The sequence below is a fragment of the Macaca fascicularis genome, chromosome 16 (assembly GCF_037993035.2).
Source record: "Macaca fascicularis isolate 582-1 chromosome 16, T2T-MFA8v1.1".
Lineage (NCBI taxonomy): Eukaryota > Metazoa > Chordata > Mammalia > Primates > Cercopithecidae > Macaca > Macaca fascicularis.
In genome coordinates this window covers 55,593,034-55,615,785 of record NC_088390.1, presented here as the reverse complement: position 1 = coordinate 55,615,785, position 22,752 = coordinate 55,593,034, and the positions used below count along the sequence as shown (strand labels likewise).

At 44.5% G+C, this 22,752-nt stretch overlaps 1 protein-coding gene and 1 non-coding gene across 11 annotated transcripts in view; both read right to left on the bottom strand.

Annotated features, from left to right (window-relative positions):
• Window positions 1-22,752, bottom strand: part of SPAG9 (sperm associated antigen 9) — a 163,488-nt gene that overhangs the window by 137,641 nt on the left and 3,095 nt on the right. The window lies entirely within an intron of this gene.
• Window positions 4,914-5,017, bottom strand: LOC123569642 (small nucleolar RNA U13). The gene has a single exon (XR_006693456.1). It is a non-coding gene; the product is annotated as a small nucleolar RNA U13 (small nucleolar RNA).

Genomic DNA, 22,752 nt, shown 5'->3' with positions numbered 1-22,752 from the left:
TGAGGCCAAGAGTTTGAGAACAGCCTGAGGAACACAAAGAGACCCTCGTCTCCACAAAAAAGAAAAGAAAAATTTAGCTGGACGTGGTGGCAGACACCTGTAGTTCTAGCTGCTCAGGAAGCTAAACTGGGAGGACTGCTTTAGCCCAGGAGTTCTAAGCTGCAGTGAGCTATGATCACACCACTGCACGACAGCCTGGGCTACAGAGCGAGCAAATGTCTCTTAATTTTTTTTTTTCTAAAGAAAAAATACTGGCATATTGTTGGTAACTGTTGAAGTTGAATGATGGGTATATGGGAGTTCATATATATTCTACTATTCTCTCTAATCTTCAATGTTTGGATATTTCTGTAAAAAAAAAAAAAGTTGGCCAGGCAAAGTGGCTCATGCCTGTAATCCCAGCACTTTGGGAGGCTGAGGTGGGCAGACTGCTTGAGCTCAGGAAGTTGAGAGCAGCCTGGGCAAAACAGCAAAACCCCTTTTCTTTTTAAAAAACAAAAAATAAAAATAAATTTTAAAAAAGTTTAAAACAAACTGGAATAAAAGTATCAGTGGTGTTTAATATGAAAAGTTTGTCCTGCCATTAAAAAGCAAATATGCAGAAAGGGGCATGTACAAAGACATTCACTGAAGGGCTATATGTAACAGTTCAAAACTGGAAGATAATTTAAATGTCTATCAACAGACAGTAGATAAGAAAATTATAATAGATTCATACTATGGAAAATATGTAATAGAAAACTGGTGTGGTATGTGATGATGGGAATGAAAACAAGAGAGTTCAGTGGAAGTCTAAAATCACTAGTTAGTAATATTTCTAGTAAGTAAACACTCCCATAGCAGAGTGGCCAGGTGGCCTTCCTTGCTCAACTACATAGGAAATAAGAGGTTTGTCTTCTGAATAAACTGAACCAGAGATTTTAGACTAGGAACATTCTAGGCACAGCCAGGCAGGTGCCAAATGATAAGTGAAATTACATGAAAGTCTGAAGTCTACATACTAAAAACAGTAATAGGGCCTCCTTCCTGCCTTCACCCAGGTTGCAATAATGTAGATAACTAGGCTTACCTACCACTCCACCAGCCACCCCTCAAAGAGATTATCCTTCTCTGGAAAAACTCAAATGTCTCTATGAAAGGACCATGGGATACTGAAATCTGGGTTCCCAAGAGGCAGTAAACTGTATCCAGGCACACAAAGCTTCCAACCCTCCTTTTTTAGTGCCTCACTTTTAAAACATGAAGAGATAATTAAGAATTATAAGGCACTTTAAGTTCTAGCCTGAAAGAGAGAAACCAAAACTATAAGAAATGAAAATGGGACTCTGAAGAAACAAACAAAACAGGAAACAAATGAAAACTATAATTAATATACTCAGGGACCACAGAAAAGTCATTGCTCCCATGAAACCAGAATAGTATGCTATTTTTAAAAGTAGTGAGGAGAGAAGCAAAACAAGAAAGAACACTTGGAAATTATTGAAGTATGAATTGATGAATCCAGCACTTTTTGTCTTTCTTATATACAAACTATACCTTAGGGTAACCAAACAGTTGATGAGGGGAAGTTTCCTTTACAAGAAAATTTAGCTGATAAATGTTGAAGGAATAAATGGATTGAAATAGCATCATTTCCCAACCTCTAATGATATAATAAGGAATATCCAGTTTTCCAGGATGTCTCATAAATGTTTTTACACTCATGATCCAAACAAGGTTCATACATTACATTTGGATAATATATCTCTTAAGTCTCTTTTAAACTCCAGATCCCCAAATAATGATCCTTTTCACCTAAGTGATGATCCTATAATGGAATACTATAAAATCATTAAAAATATATAGCTATATACTTCCAGACATAGTTTGTTGCCAGTTATCAGTGAATAAAACTGAATAGGCAATTCGCAGAGAAGTAGAATCACCAGTAAATGTAAAACATGCTCAAGCACACCAGTGATCTGACAAAAGCAAATAAAAATAAGAAGTGGCAGCCAGGTGAGGCGCAGTGGCTCAGACCTGTAATCCCAGCACTTTGGGAGGCCGAGGTGGGCAGATCACGAGGTCAGGAGATCGAGACCATCCTGGCTAACACTGTGAAACCCCGTCTCTATTAAAAATACAAAAAAAGGCCGGGCGCGGTGGCTCAAGCCTGTAATCCCAGCACTTTGGGAGGCCAAGACGGGCGGATCACGAGGTCAGGAGATCGAGACCATCCTGGCTAACACAGTGAAACCCCGTCTCTACTAAAAAATACAAAAAAATAGCCGGGCGAGGTGGCGGGCGCCTGTAGTCCCAGCTACTCGGGAGGCTGAGGCAGGAGAATGGCGCAAACCCGGGAGGCGGAGCTTGCAGTGAGCTGAGATCCAGCCACTACACTCCAGCCTGGGCGACGGAGCCAGACTCCGTCTCAAAAAAAAAAAAAAAAATACAAAAAAAAATTAGCCGGGGCCGGGCGCGGTGGCTCAAGCCTGTAATCCCAGCACTTTGGGAGGCCGAGACGGGCGGATCACGAGGTCAGGAGATCGAGACCATCCTGGCTAACACGGTGAGACCCCGTCTCTACTAAAAAATACAAAAAACTAGCCGGGCGAGGTGGCGGGCGCCTGTAGTCCCAGCTACTCGGGGGGCTGAGGCAGGAGAATGGTCTAAACCCGGGAGGCGGAGCTTGCAGTGAGCTGAGATCCGGCCACTGCACCCCAGCCTGGGCGACAGAGCAAGACTCTGTCTCAAAAAAAAAAAAAAAAAAAAAAAAAAAAATTAGCCGGGCGTCGTTGGCGGGCGCCTGTACTCACAGCTACCAGGAGGCTGAGGCAGGAGAATGGCATGAACACAGGAGGCAGTGATATATATGTATACACATGTATAGTTATGTGTGTGTGTGTGTGTGTATACATATATATAAGGTGGTTTCACATCTGTAATCCCAGAACTTTGGGAGGCTGAGGTGGGTGGATCACTTGCGGTCAGGAGTTCAAGACCAGCCTAGAGAACATGGTAAAATCCGGACTCTACTAAAAACACAAAAACTAGCCAGACATGGAGGAGGCGTGTGCTTGTAATCCCAGCTACTTGGGAGGCTGAGGCAGCAGAATTGCTTGAACCCAGGAGGCAGAGGTTGCAGTGAGTCAAGATTGCTCCACTGCACTCCGGTCTGGGTGACAGAGCGATACTCTGTCTCAAAAAAAGAGAAGAGAAGAGAAGAGAGAAAAGAAAAGTGTTGGCAAAGATATAGGAAAATAAGAAGTCTTTTCTACTACTGATAGGAATATAAATCACTGCACTCCTTTGACAAGCAATGTTACCATATCCAGTTAATTTTACAAACATATATCCTAAAACCTGGCATCCTATTTCTAAAAGATATACCTTTAAGAAGATCTTACACATGCACCAAATGTTACTGCAACAACGTTTGTAATATATAATGTGGTAATGAAGATGGATAGTGGTATAGTCATGTGATAGAATACACAGCAGTTAAAAGGAAAGAATTAGATGCATATGTATATCAACATGGACAGATCAACAGATAAAAAAATAAAATGCAAGATTATATAAGAATGTAACAGTGTCATATTGTGAAATACATATGTGGTCTCCGACCCAGTTTCCTAACATATAATTCCTAAAATCCTTAGAATTTCCAGAGAGATGTCTTTTTGTATGTTAATAAGTAGATTCATGGCTGGCAGCCCCTATGTAGTAGCTTAAGGATGGTAGCTGGTCATTGGAAAGACCAAAAGCATAATTAGAGGGTTAGGACTTTCAGCCCACCCCACACAACCTCCCGGGAGGGGAAAAGGGCTGAGGGGAAAGGGGCTGAAGGTGAAGTTGATCACCAATGGCCAATGGTTTCATACCTACGTAGTGACGCCTCCATAAAAACTCAAAAGAACAAGGTTGAGAGATCTTCCAAATAGCTGAACACATGGAGGTTCCTGCAGGGTGACATGCACAGGGAGGGCATGGAAGCTCTGTACCACTAACCCCATACCTTGCTTTATGTATCTTTTCATCCTTTGTAACAGTAAACATAAGTGTTTCCCCAGGTTCTGTGAACCACTCAGTAAATCAACTGAACCTGAGAAGGGGGGTTGTGGGAACCCCGGTTTATAGCCAGTTGGAGACTGTACTGGACACAGAGATTCATCAGAAATAAAAGACAGTAGCTGGGCAAGGTGGTACATAACTGTAATCCCAGTGATTCAGAGGCTGAGGCAGGAAGACAGCTTGCACCCAGGAATTCAAGATCAGCCTGGGCAACACAGCAAGACCCTCATCTCATGAAGAAAACAAATTATAGTATCTATATTATACACACACACACACATATATATGTACATATATATATATATATATATGGCAGGTTGGTCAGAAGCACAGGTAAAATAACCTGAGTCTTGAGATTGGCATAAGTGTTGGCAGTGGTCGACTGAGCCCTCAAACTGTGGGATCTGACACTATCTCCAAGTAGACAGTGTCAGAATTAAGGTAGATGACACCTAGCTGGTACCTGATGCAGAACTGATTGCTTGCTGGTAGGGAAAACCACTCCCATATTTTTTATTTGTTTGCTTTTTAAGATAGGGTCTCATTCTGTTGCCTGGGCTGGAGTGCAGGTGACACAATCCCTGCTCACCGCAACCTTGACCTTCAGGGCTCAAGCAATCCTCCTGCCTCAGCCTTCCAAGCAGCTGGGACTACAAGCACATGCCAACACGCTCAGTTAATTTTTGTATTTTTTATAGAGATGGGATTTCATCATGTTGCTCAGGCTGGTTTCAAACTCCTGGGCTCAAGCAATCCACCTGCCTCAGCCTCCCAAAGTGCTGGGATTATAGGCATGAGCCACCGCACCTGCCCTCCCCCACACATTTGGTCACACAAGTCTTCTATGTTTTTTTTTTTCAGGTCTGATGGGTAATGTGCCAATGTTGTAACAAGGTTCAAGGGTGGCGTATCTCACACACCTGCATGAACACCCAATCATCATGCTCATGAACTACAAAAAGAGCAAGCTGATTGTTTTTGGGTGACAGCAGAAGACAGACAATTAATGGGTTTTTTTTTTTTTCCACTCTTAAGCAATGGTTTCTGAATTAGAGGGAAGAGTGAGGCAGTTACAATCACAAACGCTCTGAGAGATTGTTTTCCAAACACACAGGCCCTGTCTAGCAGCACTTCTTCCACCCAGAGTCTCACAAGCCTATGGGGGTAGATGGGTTTTCTTTTTTTTGAGACGGAGTTTTGCTCTTGTTGCCCAGGTTGAAGTGCAGTGGTATGATCTCGGCTTACTGCAACCTCCGCCTCCAGGGTTCAACCAATTCTCCTGCCTCAGCCTCCCCAGTAGCTGAGATTACAGGCATCCACCACCACGCCAGACTAATTTTCTATATTTTTAGTAGAGACGGGGTTTCTCTGTGTTGGCCAGGCTGGCCTCAAACTTCTGACCTCAGGTGATCCTCCTACCTCGGCCTCCCAAAGTGCTGGGATTACAGTCATGAGCCACTGTGCCCGGCCAGATGGGTTTAAAGAATTGGCTACCTTGGGCCAGGCACGGTGGCTCACACCAGTAATCCCAGCGACTTGGGAAGCCAAGGCGGGCGGATCACAAGCTCAGGAGATCAAGACCATCCTGGCCAAAATGGTGAAACCTGGTCTCCACTAAAAATACAAAAATTACCCGAGTGTGGTGGCGTGTGCCTGTAGTCCCAGCTACTAGGGAGGCTGAGGCAGGAGAATTGTTTGAACTCAGGAGGTGGAGGCTGCAGTGAGCTGCGATCACGCCACTGCACTCCAGGCTGGGTGACAGTGAGACTCCATTTCAAAAAAAAAAGAATATGATGTACCATTAATACAGTGAAAAAGTGGCCAGGTGTGGTGGCTCACGCCTGTAATCCCAACACTTTGGGAGACCAAGGTAGGCAGATCACCTGAAATTGGGAGTTTGAGCCCAGCCTGAACAACATGGAGAAACCCTCTCTCCACTAAAAATACAAAATCAGCCAGGCGTGGTGGCGCAAGCCTGTAATCCCAGCTACTTGGGAGGCTGAGGCAGGAGAATTGCTTGAACCTAGGAGGTGGAGGTTGCGGTGAGCAGAGATAGCGCCATTGCACTCCAGCCTGGGCAATAAGAGCAAAACTCTGTCTCAAAAATAAAAAAAAAAAGGAAAAAAAAAAAAACAGTGAAAAAGTAGTATGTTCAAAGTAACTTGTGACATCATCTCAGCACTCAAAAAGTTTCAGATTTTGAAGCATTTCAGATTTCAGATTAGGAATGCTCTACCTGTGCTATGTTTGCTACATCAGTCAAGTGATGCCTTACTTTGTTATGCAGTTTTGTGCTTCTGTAGGTATATGGCCAACATCTTATATTTCTGACTTTAATTTACAGATCTTTAATCCTGACACTGTGGTTTTTGCTTCAACACTTGACTCTGTTATGAAAATATTCTTCTATTAATAATAAAAAAAAAATTCACTAGAAATTGTTACCTTAAAAAAGAACCGGCCGGGTGTGGTGGCTCATGCCTGTAATCCCAGCACTTTGGTAGGCCGAGGAAGGTGGATCACCTGAGGTCAGGAGTTTGAGACCAGCCTGGGCAAAAAGGCAAAACCCTGTCTCTACTAAAAATAAAAAAAATTAGCCAGGCATTGTGGAAGGTGCCTGTAATTCCAGCTACTCAGGAGCCTGAGGCAAGAGAATCACTTGAACCTGGGAGGCAGGAGTTGCAATGAGCTGAGATTGTGCCACTGCACTCCAGCCCGAGCAACGGAGCAAGACTCTGTCTCCAAAAAGAAAAATAAAAAATTAAATAAAATAAGGGTAAATAAGCACTTCGCCCTTAAATGCTTCTTCAGTATGTCAAGATAACAAACTTTAATGCCTGAGACATTTAATTTGGCTGTTTAGAAGTCTGTTTAATTCCTGGCCCTTGGCTAGGTTAAGGATGGTTAAAACTGAGCCAATTACAGACTGAATTCCTAACTCAAGATAAAAGTATTTTTTAAAGAGTTAAAACTAGGGTCGGGCACAGTGGCTCACGCCTATAATCCCAGCACTTTGGGAGGCCAAGGTGGGCAGACCGCTTGAGCCCAAAAGTTTCAGACCAGCTTGGGCAACATGGTGAGACTCTGTCTCTACAAAAAATACAAAAATTAGCTGGACATGGTGGTGTCTGGCCTGATGCCTATAATACTTGTGACAGTGCCTGTAGTACCTGCTACTTGGGAGGCTGAGGTGGAAGGATCACACGAGACTGGAAGTCAAGGCTGCAGTGAGCCATAATCATGCCACTGTACTCCAGTCTAGGACAGAGAGACCCTGTCTTCAAAAAAAAAAAAAAAAAAAAAAAAGGCTAGGTGCAGTGCTCACACCTACAATCGGGCACTTTAGGAGGCCAAGGCGGGAGGATCACCTGAGGTCAGGAGTTCAAGACCAGCATGACCAACATGGAGAAATCCTGTCTCTACTAAAAATACAAAATTAGCCAGGCATGGTGGCACATGCCTGTAATCCTAGCTAATTGGGAGGCTGAGGCAAGAGAATCACTTGAACCTGGGGGGCAGAGGTTGCAGTAAGCCGAGATCGTGCCATTGTACTTCAGCCTGGGTAACAAGAGCAAAACTCCATCTAAAAAAAAAAAAGTTAAAACAAAACAAAGCCAAAAATGAGTGTATAATTTCTGCCAAATGTGTCCCAAATCACATCAAACAAGTTCAAATAGACTATTTTCATACAGAAACCATAGGCAATCATTTTTTTTAAAAGTTACCCTTACGGGCTGGGCACGATGGCTCATGCCTATAATCCCAGCACTTTGGGAGGCCAAGGCAGGCAGATCACGAGGTCAAGAGATCGAGACCATCCTGGCCAACATGGTGAACCATCATCTCTACTAAAAATACAAAAATTAGCTGGGCTTAGTGGCGCGCAACTGTAGTACCAGCTACTCGGGAGGCTGAGGCAGAAGAATCGCTGAATCTGGGAGGCAGAGGTTACAGTGAGCCGAGATCACGCCACTGCACTTCAGCCTGAGCGACACAGTAAAATTCTGTCTCAAAAAAAAAAAAAAAAATTACCCTTCTGGTTTTACAAAAGTCTGGTTTGATCCTACACTTTGAAAAACCCGCTTAACCTTTAAAAAGGTATTTGTTTTGCCATTATCTGATGCCTGGCAAAAAATAAAAATAGAAAACAAACAAAAAAGGTATTTGTTTCTGACAGGTAGCAGTAACAAAACGTGGCTAGGCTAGAACAGGTAACTGAAAGAAAATTCAAATTGAGAAGCTCATAATTAAAAACAGAAATTTGATTTATACCATAATAGTCTTTTTTTTGGGGGGGGGTGCGGGGGGGATGGAGTTTCAATATTGCTGCCCAGGCTGGAGTGCAATGGCTCAACCTCAGCTCACTGCAACCTCCGCCTCCCAGGTTCAAGCGATTCTCCTGTCTCAGCCTCCAGAGTAGCTGGGATTACAGGCGCCTACCACCATGCCTGGCTAATTTTTTGTATTTTTAGTAGAGATAGGGTTTCACCATGTTGGCCAGGCTGGTCTCAAACTCCTGACCTCAGGTGATCCGCCATCCCTGGCCTCCCAAAGTGCTGAGATTATAGGCATAAGCCACTGCGCCTGGCCTATACCATAATAGTCTAGCAGAGGCTTTTAACCAATATGGATTTCCATGCCCCAAAAAATAATTGTTTATTTTTCTTTAGAACAAATGTTTTCTTCAGAAATAAATGTTATTTTACTAACCATTTTATCTGTTACTCTAAGGTACTGCTGAATCCTGATTAGAAAGGTCTAACGTGGGCCATGCACGGTGGTTCACATTTGTAATCCTAGCACCTTGAGAGGCCAAGGTGGGCGAACTGCCCGAGCTCAGGAATTTGATACCAGAGTGGGTAACATGGTGAAACCCTGTCTCTAAAACACAAAAAATACAAAATACTAAAATACAAAAAATTAGCCAGGCATGGTGGCACACGTCGGTAGTCCCAGCTACTTGGAAGTCTGAGGCACGAGAATCGCTTGAACCTAAGGGCCAGAGGTTACAGTGAGCTGAGATCACGACACTTCCAGCCTGTTATCCAGCCTGGGTGACAGCGTGAGACTTTGTCTGCAAAAAAAAAAAAAAAGAAAGAAAAAAAATAGAAATGTCTAACATAAGAGACTAAACAAAGAGTTAAAATTAAGTTTTGGCACTCAATCTTCATTTGTATGGAAATTTTTTTTTTTTTGAGGTGGAGTCTCACTCTGTCACCCAGGCTGCAGTGCAGTGGTATGACCTTCGTTCACTGCAACCTCCACCGCCTAGGTTCGAGTGATTCTCACGCCTCAGCCTCCCCAGTAGCTGGGATTACAGGTGTACATCACCACACCTGGCTAATTTTTTGTATTTTTAGTACAGATGGAGTTTTACCACGTTGGCCAGGCTGGTCTCGAACTCCTGACCTCAGATGTACTGCCCGTCTTGGCCTCCCAAAGTGCTGGGATTACAAGCATGAGCCACTGTACCTGGCATTATTAATATTATCACTATTATTTTTAGAGATGGGGTCTTGCTATGTTGCCCAGCTGGCCTTGAATTCCTGGGCTCAATCTCTTTTGAGTAGCTGGGACTTCAGGCGTGTGTCGCTATACCCGCCTTGAATTCCTACAATACTTCTGAAAGTAATTCCAATGATCTTAACATTTAGATTTTTTAAATGCATAAATATTTATAGAATAGTATGTATATAACAATGTAACTAAAGTGTCTGAAATAAGTCTGAAATAATTATATCCAGGAGAAGTCATAGTTTTTCTGTATATGCAAAAGTGAAAGGACTTATTGAAAAACTTTTTGGAAGTTTTAGCATAACTTGGCACCAGAAGTAAGAACAATAATTTGAATGCACAAAGAGAACTTGAAATGGTTAGTCTTAGCAATCTGACCTTTAGCATAGTCATCCATCCAACCAACAAATTTCTGTTAATTATCTACTGCATCCTAGTTGGTGGGAGAATAAAAGCAATAGGTTACTTTGACATAGCATTGAAAGTGCTATAAGAAGGCAAGAGGACTGTAAGCTGTGGAAGGATACAAAATGTGCCCAATCCACACTCGATTGTTAAGGCTTTCCAGAATTGAAACCTGAAAGATAAATAAAATTAGGCAACAGAAAAGAAGAGAAAGTGAGTGCAAAGCAAAGGGACAGCTTTTAGGAAGGCCTGGAGAGAGAATACTTTTTGCAAACCAAACTCAAAATGTTCAGTATGGCTCAAAAAGAAACAGATGAAACTGACAAGATTGGGGCAGCCAGATCACAAGGTCTTGTATGTTAGGAACTTAAGTCATTTTCAAGAGCTTTAGAAAGAGCAACTGGCTAGGCACGTGTGCCTCACATCTGTATTCTCAGCATTTTGAGAAGCTGAAGTGAGAGGACCACTTGAGCCCAGGAATTCGAGAAAAAGCCATTAAGGGCTTGTGGAATGATCTGATCAGATTTCCATTTTGGAGAGATGGGCGGTTTATAGGTTGGCCATACTGGAAGCAGAAAAATCAGTTATGGACTAGTTTTAGTTGTCCATTCATCTATTCAGAAAAATTTCCCTGGCACTTTCTATGTGCTAGGTACTGGTATATAGTGGTGAATGACAAACTTCCAGGTCTATGGAGTTTGCATTCAGGGTGAGAGATATTGGTGGCCTGTACCAGAGTAGTATAAATGGATTTAGAAAGTAATGAGATTGCAGCAATATTTAAAAGTTGAAAACAAAAGAAAGTAGCAATGGGAATGAGGAAGAGTTAGGGATGGTAACCTGATTTCTGGCCAGGTAGATGGTAGTATCATTCAAGAAGACAGGGAACAAAAGAGAACCAGATTTGGGAGATAAGTTCAGTGTTGGACACGTTGGGAGATATTCATGCCTGGTAAACCATCATAAGATGAATGTGAAACTCCAGAGAGAGATCTGGCCTTAAAGTTCTTAGCAGGCTATCAGTTCCATGAGTAAACAATCATAAGACGAATCTGAAACTCCAGAGACAGATCTGGCCTTAAAGTTCTTAGCAGGCTATCAGTTCCATGAGAGAAGGACCTTGTCTGTTTTACTCACCACTGTATGCCCAATGGGCACAGTATCAGGCACACAGTTGGCACTCAATGAAAGTATCTGTAAGGCCAGGCGTGGTGGCTCACACCTGTAATTCTAGCACTTTGGGAGTCTGAGGCGGATGGATCACACAAGGTCAGCAAGTTCAAGACCAGCCTGACCAAAATGGAGAAACCCCATCTCCACTAAAAATACAAAATTAGCCAGGTGTGGTGGCACATGCCTGTAATCCCAGCTACTCAGAGCTGAGACAGGAGAATCGCTTGAACCCAGGAGGTGGAGGTGATGGTGAGGTGAGATCATGCCATTGCACTTCAGCCTGGGCAACAAGAGTGAAACCCCATCTCAAAAATAAATAAATAAGTAAATAAATAGTATCTGTTAGATGAGTGGGTTAAACATTTTGGAATAATCAACAAACGGTAAATTGAACCCCTGGGAATAGAGGACCTTAGAAAAAATGCCCAGGAGTACAACATTCATCTGAGTAAGAGGAATCCACAGAATGGTCAAGTAGGTAAGAGGAAAGCCAAGGAATTTCAAAGTCAAAAAACCTAAATATAATGTTTCTCAGAGGAAGAAGTAGCCAAAAAACACTGCTGAGACATCAAGTATGAGAAGGAATAAGATAGAAAACAAGAAAAGCATTTATGAGAACTTTTCTGAATGTTCAAGAATGAGTAGGAGTTAAAGTATAATAATAATAAATAAATTAAAAAAAAAAAAGAATGAGTAGGAGACAATCTGAATATGTATCTAAAGTTTCAGATCTAAATAATTACAAGATGAAATGAATTATTTGCTGCAAGAGCAGCTTAACCTTTTTTTCTTCCCTTTTATTCCCCAGTAGCTTGAAAAAACGCTTAAAGCTTAACCTTTATTAACTTGTTTATTCCATCTAAAGTGCCTACCTCTTCACTGCTGCTTGCTTGGTTAAAAAAACTAAAATTATGGCCGGGGCGCAGTGGTTCATGTCTGTAATACCAGCACTTTGGGAAGCAGAGGCAGGAGGATCACTTGAAGCCAGGAGTTCGAGGCCATCCTGGGCAACACAGCAAGATCCCCCCGACTCTACAAACGCGCGTGCGCGCGCATGCGTGCACGCGCGCACACACACACACACCCACACACACACACACTAGCTGGGCATGATGGCATACACCTGTGGTCCCAGCTACTTAGGAGGTTGAGGTGAGAGAATCATTAGAGCCCAGGAATTTGAGGCTGCAGTGAGCTATGATCACTCACTCCACTGCACACCAGCCTGGGTGACAGAGGAAGACCGTGTCTCAAAATAAATAGATAAGAAAAATAAAATTTTAAAAAAATTTTAAGTAAAATAAAGTGCCTGCCACTCTAGTCTTTATCCCATCACCCTGTTTATTTCCTGCATGGCATCTATCACCATCTGTAATTAACTGGTTTGCTTATTGTTTATTGCAATGTGAACTCCAAGAAAACATGGGCTACCTTCCCTGTCTGTTTCATTAGTGGCTACATCCCCAGGGCTTAGAACAGTGCCTTGCTCTGCCAGGCACGGTGGCTCACGCCTGTAATCCCAGCACTTCGCGAGGCCAAGGCAGGTGGATCACCTGAGGTCAGGAATTCGAGACCAGCCTGCCAACATGGTGAAACCTTGTCTCTATCAAAAATACAAAAATTAGCCAGGTGTGGTGGTGGGTGCCTGTAATCCCAGCTACTCAGGAAGCTGAGGTGGGAAAATCACCTGAAACTGGGAGGCAGAGGTTGCAGTGATCCGAGATCAAGCCACTGCACTCCAGTCTGGGCAACAGAGCAAGACTTCATCTTAATTAAAAAAAAAAAAAAAAAAAAGGCCGGGTGCAGTGATTCACGCCTGTAATCCCAGCACTTTGGGAGGCTAAGGCTGGCGGATCACAAGGTCAGGAGTTCAAGACCAGCCTAGCCGATATGCTGAAACCCCGTCTCTATTAAAAATACAAAAAGTAGCCAGGCATGGTGGTGTGCACCTGTAGTCCCAGATACTTGGGAGGCTGAGGCAGAAGAATCGCTTGAACCCGGGAGGCGGAGGTTACAGTGAGCCAAGATCCCATCACTGCACTCCAGCCTGGGCAAGAGAGAGATTCTTTCCATCTCAGAAAAAAAAAAAAGGAAAAGAACAGAGCCTGGCTCAATAAATAAATAAATATTTGTTCTTTCTAACGATCTCACTATTTTATCCTTCCACCTACTTGGGGAAATGGGATAAGATAGGACTAGAAAATCATAAAGTTCCCATCCAGCTCTTTAAAAGAAACTGAAGGAAGGCCGTTCGCAGTGGCTCACGCCTGCAATCCCAGAACCTTGGGAGGCCAAGGCAGCAGATCACTTGAGACCAGGAGTTCGAGACCAGCCTGGGCAACATAGTTCGATCCCCATCTCTACTAAAAAATAATAATAATTAATTAAATTAAAACTGCAGGAAGAACAAGAGAAAACACACTTTAAAGGGCAATAATAGCTGGACACAGTGGCTCACTCCTGTAATCCCAGCACTTTGGGAGGCCAAGGTGGGCAGATTGCAAGGTTAGGAGTTCGAGACCAGCTTGGCCAATATGGTGACACCCCATCTCTACTAAAACTACAAAAATTAGCTGGGCATAGTGGCACGCGCCTGTACTCCCAGCTACTCAGGAGGCTGAAGCAGGAGAATTGCTTGAACCCAGGAGGTGGAGGTTGCAGTGAGCCGAGATCGTGCCACTGCACTCCAGCCTGGGCAACAGAGCAAGACTCCATCTCAAAAAAAAGCTTAAAAAAAAAAAAGGCAATAATAGACAGGGCATGGTGGCTCACACCTGTAATCTCAGTTACTTGGGAGGCTGAGGTAGGAGGATAGCTTGAGCCCAGGAGGTTGAGGCTACAGTGAGCTGTGATTGCAACACTGCCTTCCAGCCTGGGCAATAGCATGAGACTCTGTCTCAAAAAAAAAAAAAGGGAGGGGGGGGGCAATAATAGAATCCAGAATCACAAAATTTCTAGGCCTGTACCCCAAAGGAAATCTTATCAGCAGGTAAAAGAATTTCTCAGGCTCTATAATCCTGGCAGAACAGGTAAACAAGTCAGAAACAAGATATCCTGGAAATGATAAAAGTAAAAAAAAAAAAAAAAGATGGCTGTGGGGCAGTGGCTGGCACTGGTTATCCCAGCATTTTGGGAGGCTGAGGCAAGCAGGTCACCTGAGGTCGTAAGTTCAAGCCCAGCATGGTCAACATGGCGAAACCCCGTCTCTACTAAAAATACAAAAATTAGTTGGGTGTGGTGGCGGGCACCTGTAGTCCCAGCTACTCAGAGGCTGAGGCACGAGAATCACTTGAACCCAGGAGGTGGAGGATGTGGTGAGATGAAATTGCACCACTACACTCCAGCCTGGGTGACAAAGTGAGACTCTGTCTCAAAAAAAAAAAAAAAAAGTTACTAGCAAAAATATTAAATGTAGCGTCAGTTTCCGTATTTCTATATCTCAAAGTTTCAAAAAGGGGAAAAAATTATTTTCTTTGTCATCCAGAGCAAGTGGTACAGTGTGCCAGAGTGCAGTGGCACAATCGGGGCTCACTGCAACCTCGAACTCCTGGGCTCAAGGGATCCTCCCACCTCAGCATCTCAAGTAGCTGGAGCCACAGGTGTATACCACCACACCTGGCTAATTTTTCTATTTTTTGTAAAGATATGGTCTCACTATGTTGCCCAGGCCGATCTGGAACTCTGGGGCTCAAGCTATCCTCCTTCCTTGGTCTCCTAAACTGCTAAGATTATAAGCATGAGCCACTGTGCCTGGTCCATAACAGTTTTTATCTAATAATTTTATTTATTTATTTATTTATCTTGAGACAGAGTTTCACTCTTGTTTCCCAGGCTGGAGTGCAATGGCACGATCTCGGCTCACTGCAACCTCCACCTCCCGGGTTCAAGCGATTCTCCTGTCTCAGTCCCCTGAGTAGCTGGGATTACAGGCATGCACCACCATGCCTGGCTAATTTTACATTTTTAGTAGAGACAGGGTTTCTCCATGTTGGTCAGGCTGCTCTCGAACTCCTGACCCCAGGTGATCCGACCGCCTCGGACTCCCAAAGTGCTGGGATTACAGACATGAGCCACCACACCTGGCCAATGTGATAATTTTAAAACAAAACTAGCCAATTTTAACTCCGTTTTATAGATTTTAAATTTTTTTCTTTTCTTTTTTTTTTTTGGTTTTTTTTTTTGAGACGGAGTCTCGCTCAGTCTCCCAGGCTGGAGTGCAGTGGCCGGATCTCAGCTCACTGCAAGCTCTGCCACCCGGGTTTACGCCATTCTCCTGCCTCAGCCTCCCGAGTAGCTGGGACTACAGGCGCCACCTCACCCGGCTAGTTTTTTTGTATTTTTTAGTAGAGACGGGGTTTCACCGTGTTAGCCAGGATGGTCTCGATCTCCTGACCTTGGGATCCGTCTCGGCCTCCCAAAGTGCTGGGATTATAGGCCTGAGCCACCGCGCCCGGCCTTTTTTTTTTTTTTTTTTTTTTTTTTTAGATGGAGTCTCGCTCTGTTGCCTAGGCTGGAGTGCAGTGGCACAATCTCGGCTCACCACAACCTCCACCTCCCGGGTTCAAGCGATTCTCCTGCCTCAGCCTCCGGAGTAGTTGGGATTACAGGCACATGCCACCATGCCCGGCTAATTTTTGTATTTTTAGTAGAGATGGGGTTTCACCATGTTGGTCAGGCTGGTCTCGAACTCCTGACCTCATGATCTGCCCACCTCGGCCTCCCAAAGTGCTAGGATTACAGGCATGAGCCACCGCGCCCAGCCTCAAATTTAAATTTTGTATAGAAAAGTAACTAAAATGTAATCACTTCCTCTCAGATGAGTTTCATTAATTCATTATAAACATATTAAGAAGCTAGTCAGCTCTATAATAACTGACATATACCGTGCTCTTAAAAATTAATTCAAATTAATATAAGATGATATTACAAAGATTCTCTTTTTTTTTTCGACAGAGTCTTACTGTGTTGCCCAGGCTAGAGCACAGTGGCATGAACACATCTTACCTCAGCCTTGACTTCCTAGGCTCATGCGATCCTCCTGCCCTGGCCACCCAAGTAGCTGGGACTATAGGCACGCACCACCACACCAGGCTAATTTTTATATTTTTTGTAGAGACAAGGTTTTGCCATGTTACCCAGGCAGATCTTCAACTCATGAGCTCAAGTGTTCCGCCCACCTCAGCCTCCCAAAGTGCTGGGATTACAGGCGTTAGTTACCACACCTGGTCCTGGAAATGTTCTCAAACATAAATAATATGGTGGTTATATGGCAGAATATTCTCATTTTTTAGGAGATACATATGTTAAGTCCCAAGGCAAAGTATCATAATGTCTGTAATTTAAATAAGTTAAATACTGAGGGGCAAAGAATCATAATGTCTGCAATTTAAAATGGTTCAGCAATTAAATATGTGTATATGTGTGTACGTGTATCTACACCCACACATCCACATATACAGACAAATAAAACAATTACTGAATCTATACAGTGGGTATACAAATGACAAATATACTTTCCATTTTTCTATATGTTTGAAAGTTTTCCTAATAAAAAGTTGGGGGGGTGGCGGAATTACTGAAAAAGTATGCTAATTTTTTTTAAAAAGCCCTAGCTGGACGCGGTGGCTCACGCCTGTAATCCCAGCACTTTGGGAGGCAGAGGCAGGCAGATCACTTGAGCTCACGAGACCAGCCTGGGCAACATGGTGAAACCCCATCTCTACAAAATATCAAAAATTAGCTGGGCATGGTGGTGCACACCTGTAGTCCCATCTACTTGGAAGGCTGAGACGGAACGATGGCTTGAGCCCAAGAGGCAATGGCTGCAGTGAGCCAAGATCATACCACTGCACTCCAACCTGGGACAGACTTTTGTCTAAAAAAAAAAACATAAAATAAAATTCTATACCCTCAACTCAGCACTTCTCTATTACATTAATATATAAATTCCCATGGTTCAGTTCAAACATTTTTGGGTGTGCCTATTATGCCAAACTACTGAACGCTGTAATTCTTAAGAAAATAAAACACAGTATGGCCGGGTGCGGTGGCCCATGCCTGTAATCCCAGCACTTTGGGAGGCTGAGATGTGAGGATCATCTGAGCCCAAATGTTCAAGATCAGCCTGGGCAACATGGGAAACCCATTTTTTCAAAAAATACAAAAATTAGTCAGGCATGGCAGCATGATTCTATAGTCCCAGCTATTCGGGAGGTTGAGATGGGAGGATCATTGAGCCCCGGAGGCAGAGGGTGCAGTGAGCTGGGATCACACCACTGCACTCTGGCCTGGGCAACAGAGTGAGATCTCATCTCAATCAATCAATCAAAAAATCTATAAAAATATAAAAATATGTGTTTTTTAGGCCAGGTGCGGGGGCTTACGCTTATAATCCCAGCACTTTGGGAGGCCGAGGCAGGGGGATCACCTGAGGTCAAGAGTTTGAGATCAGCCTGGACAACACGGTGAAACCCCGTCTCTATTAAGAATACAAAAATTAGCTGGGCATGCTGGCGCACGCCTATAATCCCAGATACTCGGGAGGCTGAAGCACGAGAATCGCGAGAACCTGGGAAGTGGAAGTTACAGTGATCTGAGATCATGCCACTGCACTCCAGCCTGGGCGACAGCACAAGACTCTGTCTCAAAAATAAATTTTTTTAAAAATGGGCTGGGCACAGTGGCTCATGCCTGTAATCTCAGCATTGTGGGAGGCCAAGGTGGGCGGATCACAAGGTCAGGAGTTCAAGACCAGCCTGGCTAACATGGTGAAACCCCATTTCTACTAAAAGTACAAAAAGTAGCTGGGCATGATGACGCACGCCTATAATCCCAGCTACTCAGGAGGCTGAGGCAGGAGAATTGCTTGAACCCAGGAGGCAGAGGTTGCAGTAAGCCAAGATTGTGCCTCTGCACCCCAGCCTAGGCGACAGAGCGTGAGACTCAGTATCAAAAATAAATAAAATTAAAAACTAAAATATCAAGTGTGGGCCAAGTGTGGTGGCTCACATCTGTAATCCCAGCACTTTGGGAGGTTGAGGCAGATGGATCACTTGAGGTCAGGAGTTTGAGACCACCCTGGCCAACATGGTGAAACCTGTCTCTACTGAAAATACAAAAATTAGCTGAGTGTAGTGGTGCACACCTGTAATCCCAGCCACTCAGGCAGCTGAGGCAGGAGAATTGCTTGAACCTGGGAGGTGGAGGTTGCAATGAGCTGGGATCATGCCACTGCCCTCTAGTCTGGGCGACAGAGTGAGACTCTGTCTCGGAAAAAAAAAAAAAAAAAATGAATGAGAACACTAAAACAAGAACAATGAATGTCAATACCTATTTTCCTGCCCATGAGTCTTATGGGTTCCATGTTCATACACTTCCAAAGATAAGAAGTGTCAAAAGTCGGCTGGGCGCAGTGGCTCACACCTGTAATCCCAGCACTGTGGGAGGCCGAGGCAGGCGGATCACGAGGTCAGGAGATAAAGACCATCCTGGCTAACACGGTGAAACCCTGTCTCTACTAAAAAATAAAAACTAGCCGGGCATGGTGAGGGGCACCTGTAGTCCCAGCTGCTCGGGAGGCTGAGGCAGGAGAAAGGCGTGAACCCAGGAGGCGGAGCTTGCAGTGAGCCAAGATCATGCCACTGCACTCCAGCCTGGGCGACAGAGTGAGACTCTGTCTCAAAAAAAAAAAAAAAAGAAGTGTCAAAAGTCTCCATTTAAACAAAAATCATTTTGTTACTGCTTTAAGTGCTGATTCCGTGGGAACAAGTTAGAAAATTCTCAAGTTAGAAAATTTTTTGAGACTCCATCTCAAAAAAAAAAAAATAGTGTCAAAAGTTTCCATTTAAACAAAAATCATTTTGTTACTGCCTTAAGTGCTAATTCCGTGGGAACAAGTTAGAAAATTCTCAGCAGTGTCTCTCACCTCTGCATTCAATCATCCTATTGTTTTGGTTTTTGGTAAGAAACAGGGTCTTGCTCTGTTGTCAAGGCTGGAGTGCCATGGCCCTGATAGCTCACTGCAGTCTCAAACTCCTGGGCTCAAGTGATCCTCCTGCCTTAGCCTCCTGAGTAGCTAGGACTGCAGGTTCGCACCATCACACCCAGCTACTTTTTTTATGGTTTTGGGGGGAAAGGTGTCTCACTACGTTGCCCAGGCTTGAACTCATCCTTTTTTTTTTTTTTTAAGCAAAAGGCCACAAAAAAGCAGTCACAAAATCACACAATCCATTCCCAGTAAAGACATTCTCTCTTTAGCCCATTCTCTCCATGTATGAGTCTATCTCAAAAAGGAGGGAAGATGGCCGGGTGCGGTGGCTCACGCCTGTAATCCCAGCAGTTTGGGAGGCCGAGGCAGGCAGATCACGAGGTCAGGAGATCGAGACCATCCTGGCTAACACGGTGAAACCCCGTCTCTACTAAAAATACAAAAAATTAGCTGGGCGTGGTGGCGGGCGCCTGTAGTCCCAGCTAATCGGGAGGCTGAGGCAGGGGAATGGTGCGAACCTGGGAGGCGGAGCTTGCAGTGAGCTGAGATGGCGCCACAGCACTCCAGCCTGGGCGACAGAGCGAGACTCCACCTCAAAAAAAAAAAAGTGGGCCGGGCGCAGTGGCTCACGTCTGTAATCCCAGCACTTTGGGAGGCTGAGGCGGGTGGATCACAAGGTCAGGAGATCGAGACCATCCTGGCTAAAACGGTGAAACCCCGTCTCTACTAAAAATACAAAAAATTAGCCGGGCGTGGAGGCGGGCGCCTGTGGTCCCAGCTACTCGGGAGGCTGAGGCAGGAGAATGGCGTCGGCCCGGGAGGCGGAGCTTGCAGTGAGCCGAGATCGCGCCACTGCACTCCAGCCTGGGCGACAGATCAAGACTCCGTCTCAAAAAAAAAAAAAAAAAGTGTGGGGGGGAAGGAGCTAGGCATGGTGGCTCACACCAGCAATCCCAGCACTTTAGGAGGCTGAGGCAGGCAGATTACCTGAGGTCAGGAGTTCGAGACCAGCCTGACCAACATGGAGAAACCCCATCTCCATTAAAAATACAAAATTAGCCGGACATGGTGGCGCATGCCTATAATCCCAGCTACTTGAGAGGCTGAGGCAGGAGAATCGTTTGAACCCAGAAGGCAGAGGTTGCAGTGAGCCACGATCGCACCATTGCACTCTAGCCTGGGCAACAAGAGCGAAACTCCACCTCAAAAAAAAAAAAAAAAAAAAGAAAAGGAAAGAAGATGGTGCATCTTCGTTTTTATGTGCAGTCTCCCTCTACCAAATGATGTTAAATGAGCTCTCACTTTGAGAATAACGGTGATAACATAAAAGACCCACAGAATCACTAGGAACTAAATTCCGAAGGAAAAGGTTCTTTAAACTTGTATGTCTACTTTTCAGAAGTTTCTTTTTTTTTTTTTTTTGAGAGGGAGTCTCACTCTATTGCCCAGGCTGGAGTATAGTGGCACGATCCCAGCTCACTGCAACCTCCACCTCCCAGGTTCAAGCAATTCTTCTGCCTCAGTCTCCCCAGTAGCTGGGATTATAGGCATCTGCCGCCACACCCGGGTAATTTTTGTATTTCTAGTAGAGACAGGGTTTCACCATGCTGGCGAGGCTGGTCTCACACTCCTGACCTCAAGTGATCCGTCTGCCTTGGCCTCCCAAAGTGCTGGGATTATAGATGTGAGCCACCACACCTGGCCCTCTTTTTAAAATTAAAGCAAATCATGCCTGTTTAAAAAGAATCAGAAGTTGCAGAAAACCCCTAACATACCCAGTTATAATCTCTCTCTCCAGATCATTTTGTATCCAGATTTTTATTTTAAAAAGTCACTGGGCTGGGCACAGTGGCTCACCCCTGTAAGTCCCAACACTTTGGCAGGATCCACAAGGCAGGAGGATCACTTGAGCCCAAGAGTTCCAGACTAGACTGGGCAACATAGTGAGACCTTGTCTCTATAAAAAATTTAATTAGCCCAGTGTGGTGATGCATGCCTGTGGTCCTAGCTACTCAGGAGGCTGAGGCCAGAGGATAACTTGAGCCCAAGAGATTGAGGCTGCAGTCAGCTGTGACTGTGCCACTACACCCTAGCCTAGGTGATTGCGTGAGACTCTGTCTCCAAAAAGAATTTAAATTTAAAAGTCACTGATTTAAAAATAAATTATTCAATAGGTTCACAGGGCTTATTCTGGACAGAGTCAACAGCATGTTCTGGCTGAAAAAGTCAAATTTAAACAGAGTAGAAAGTGAGGAGCTAGCTATGTAAAACTCTAAGGAGAGCATTCTAGAGCATGGGCAAAGGCATCCGACGGGTCTTGGTTAAAGAACGGAGAGGTGTGTCGCAGGCAGCCCAAAGGAGAGAGTGACGGGCATAAGATGACAGATTTCTTGATTAGCATCTGAAACAGGTCCAAATCTATCTAAAACTAGCCCTTCTTTAGGTCGTTTTTAAAGAATCCCTAAAACAGCAGACTAGCTCCACACTAAAAATTCAAATAAAAGCAAAGAAAAAAGTCAGAAGGTATTCAAAATATGTCCTATCAATATAAAGATTAAATTTCTGATGCCTTGCTGAGAATTCCTGCAAGCAAGAGATTATAGCACCTCACACACTCCTAAAACATTCTCACTATTTACATACCCACCTAAGTTTCCACAAAGGTGCTCAGAATTTACTCTCTCTGGTGATGGATAATTTCCTTGTTTTCAAATCATTTTTGCTGTAAATATGCTGAGGCACTTACTTTTGCTATAATAGACTCTTGGTCTCCACATTAAATACACAAACAGGCCAGCACAGTGGCTCATGCCTATTATCCTAGCACTTTGGGACGCCGAGGCAGGCAGATCATGAGGTCAGGAGACTGAGCCCATCCTGGCTAAAATGGTGAAACCCCGTCTCTACCAAAAATACAAAAAAAATTAGCCGGGCATGGTGGCACAGGCCTGTAATCCCAGCTACTCGGGAGGCTGAGGCAGGAGAATCACTTGAACCTAGGAGGCGGAGGTTGCAGTGAGCCAAGATTGTGCCACTGCACTCCAGCCTGGGCAACAGAGCGAGACTCCATCTTTTTTTTTTTTTTTTTTTTTTTTTGACGCGGAGTCTCTCTCTGTCGCCCAGGCTGGAGTGCAGAGGCCGGATCTCAGCTCACTGCAAGCTCCACCTCCCGGGTTTATGCCGTTCTCCTGCCTCAGCCTCCGGAGTAGCTGGGACTACAGGCACCCGCCACCTCACCCGGCTAGTTTTTTGTATTTCTTAGTAGAGATGGGGTTTCACAGTGTTAGCCAGGATGGTCTCGATCTCCTGACCTCGTAATCCGCCCGTCTCGGCCTCCCAAAGTGCTGGGATTACAGGCTTGAGCCACCGCGCCCGGCCGAGACTCCATCTTTAAAAAAAAAAAAAAAATAGCCGGGCGTGGTGGCGGGCGCCTGTAGTCTCAGCTACTTGGGAGGCTGAGGCGGGAGAATGGCGTGAACCCGGGAGGCGGAGCTTGCAGTGAGCCGAGATCACGCCACTGCACTCCAGCCTGGGAGACACAGCGAGACTCCGTCTCAAAAAAAAAAAAAAAGGCACAAAGCACTCACAGAAAACTAAATACAGAATTCACTCTACATATT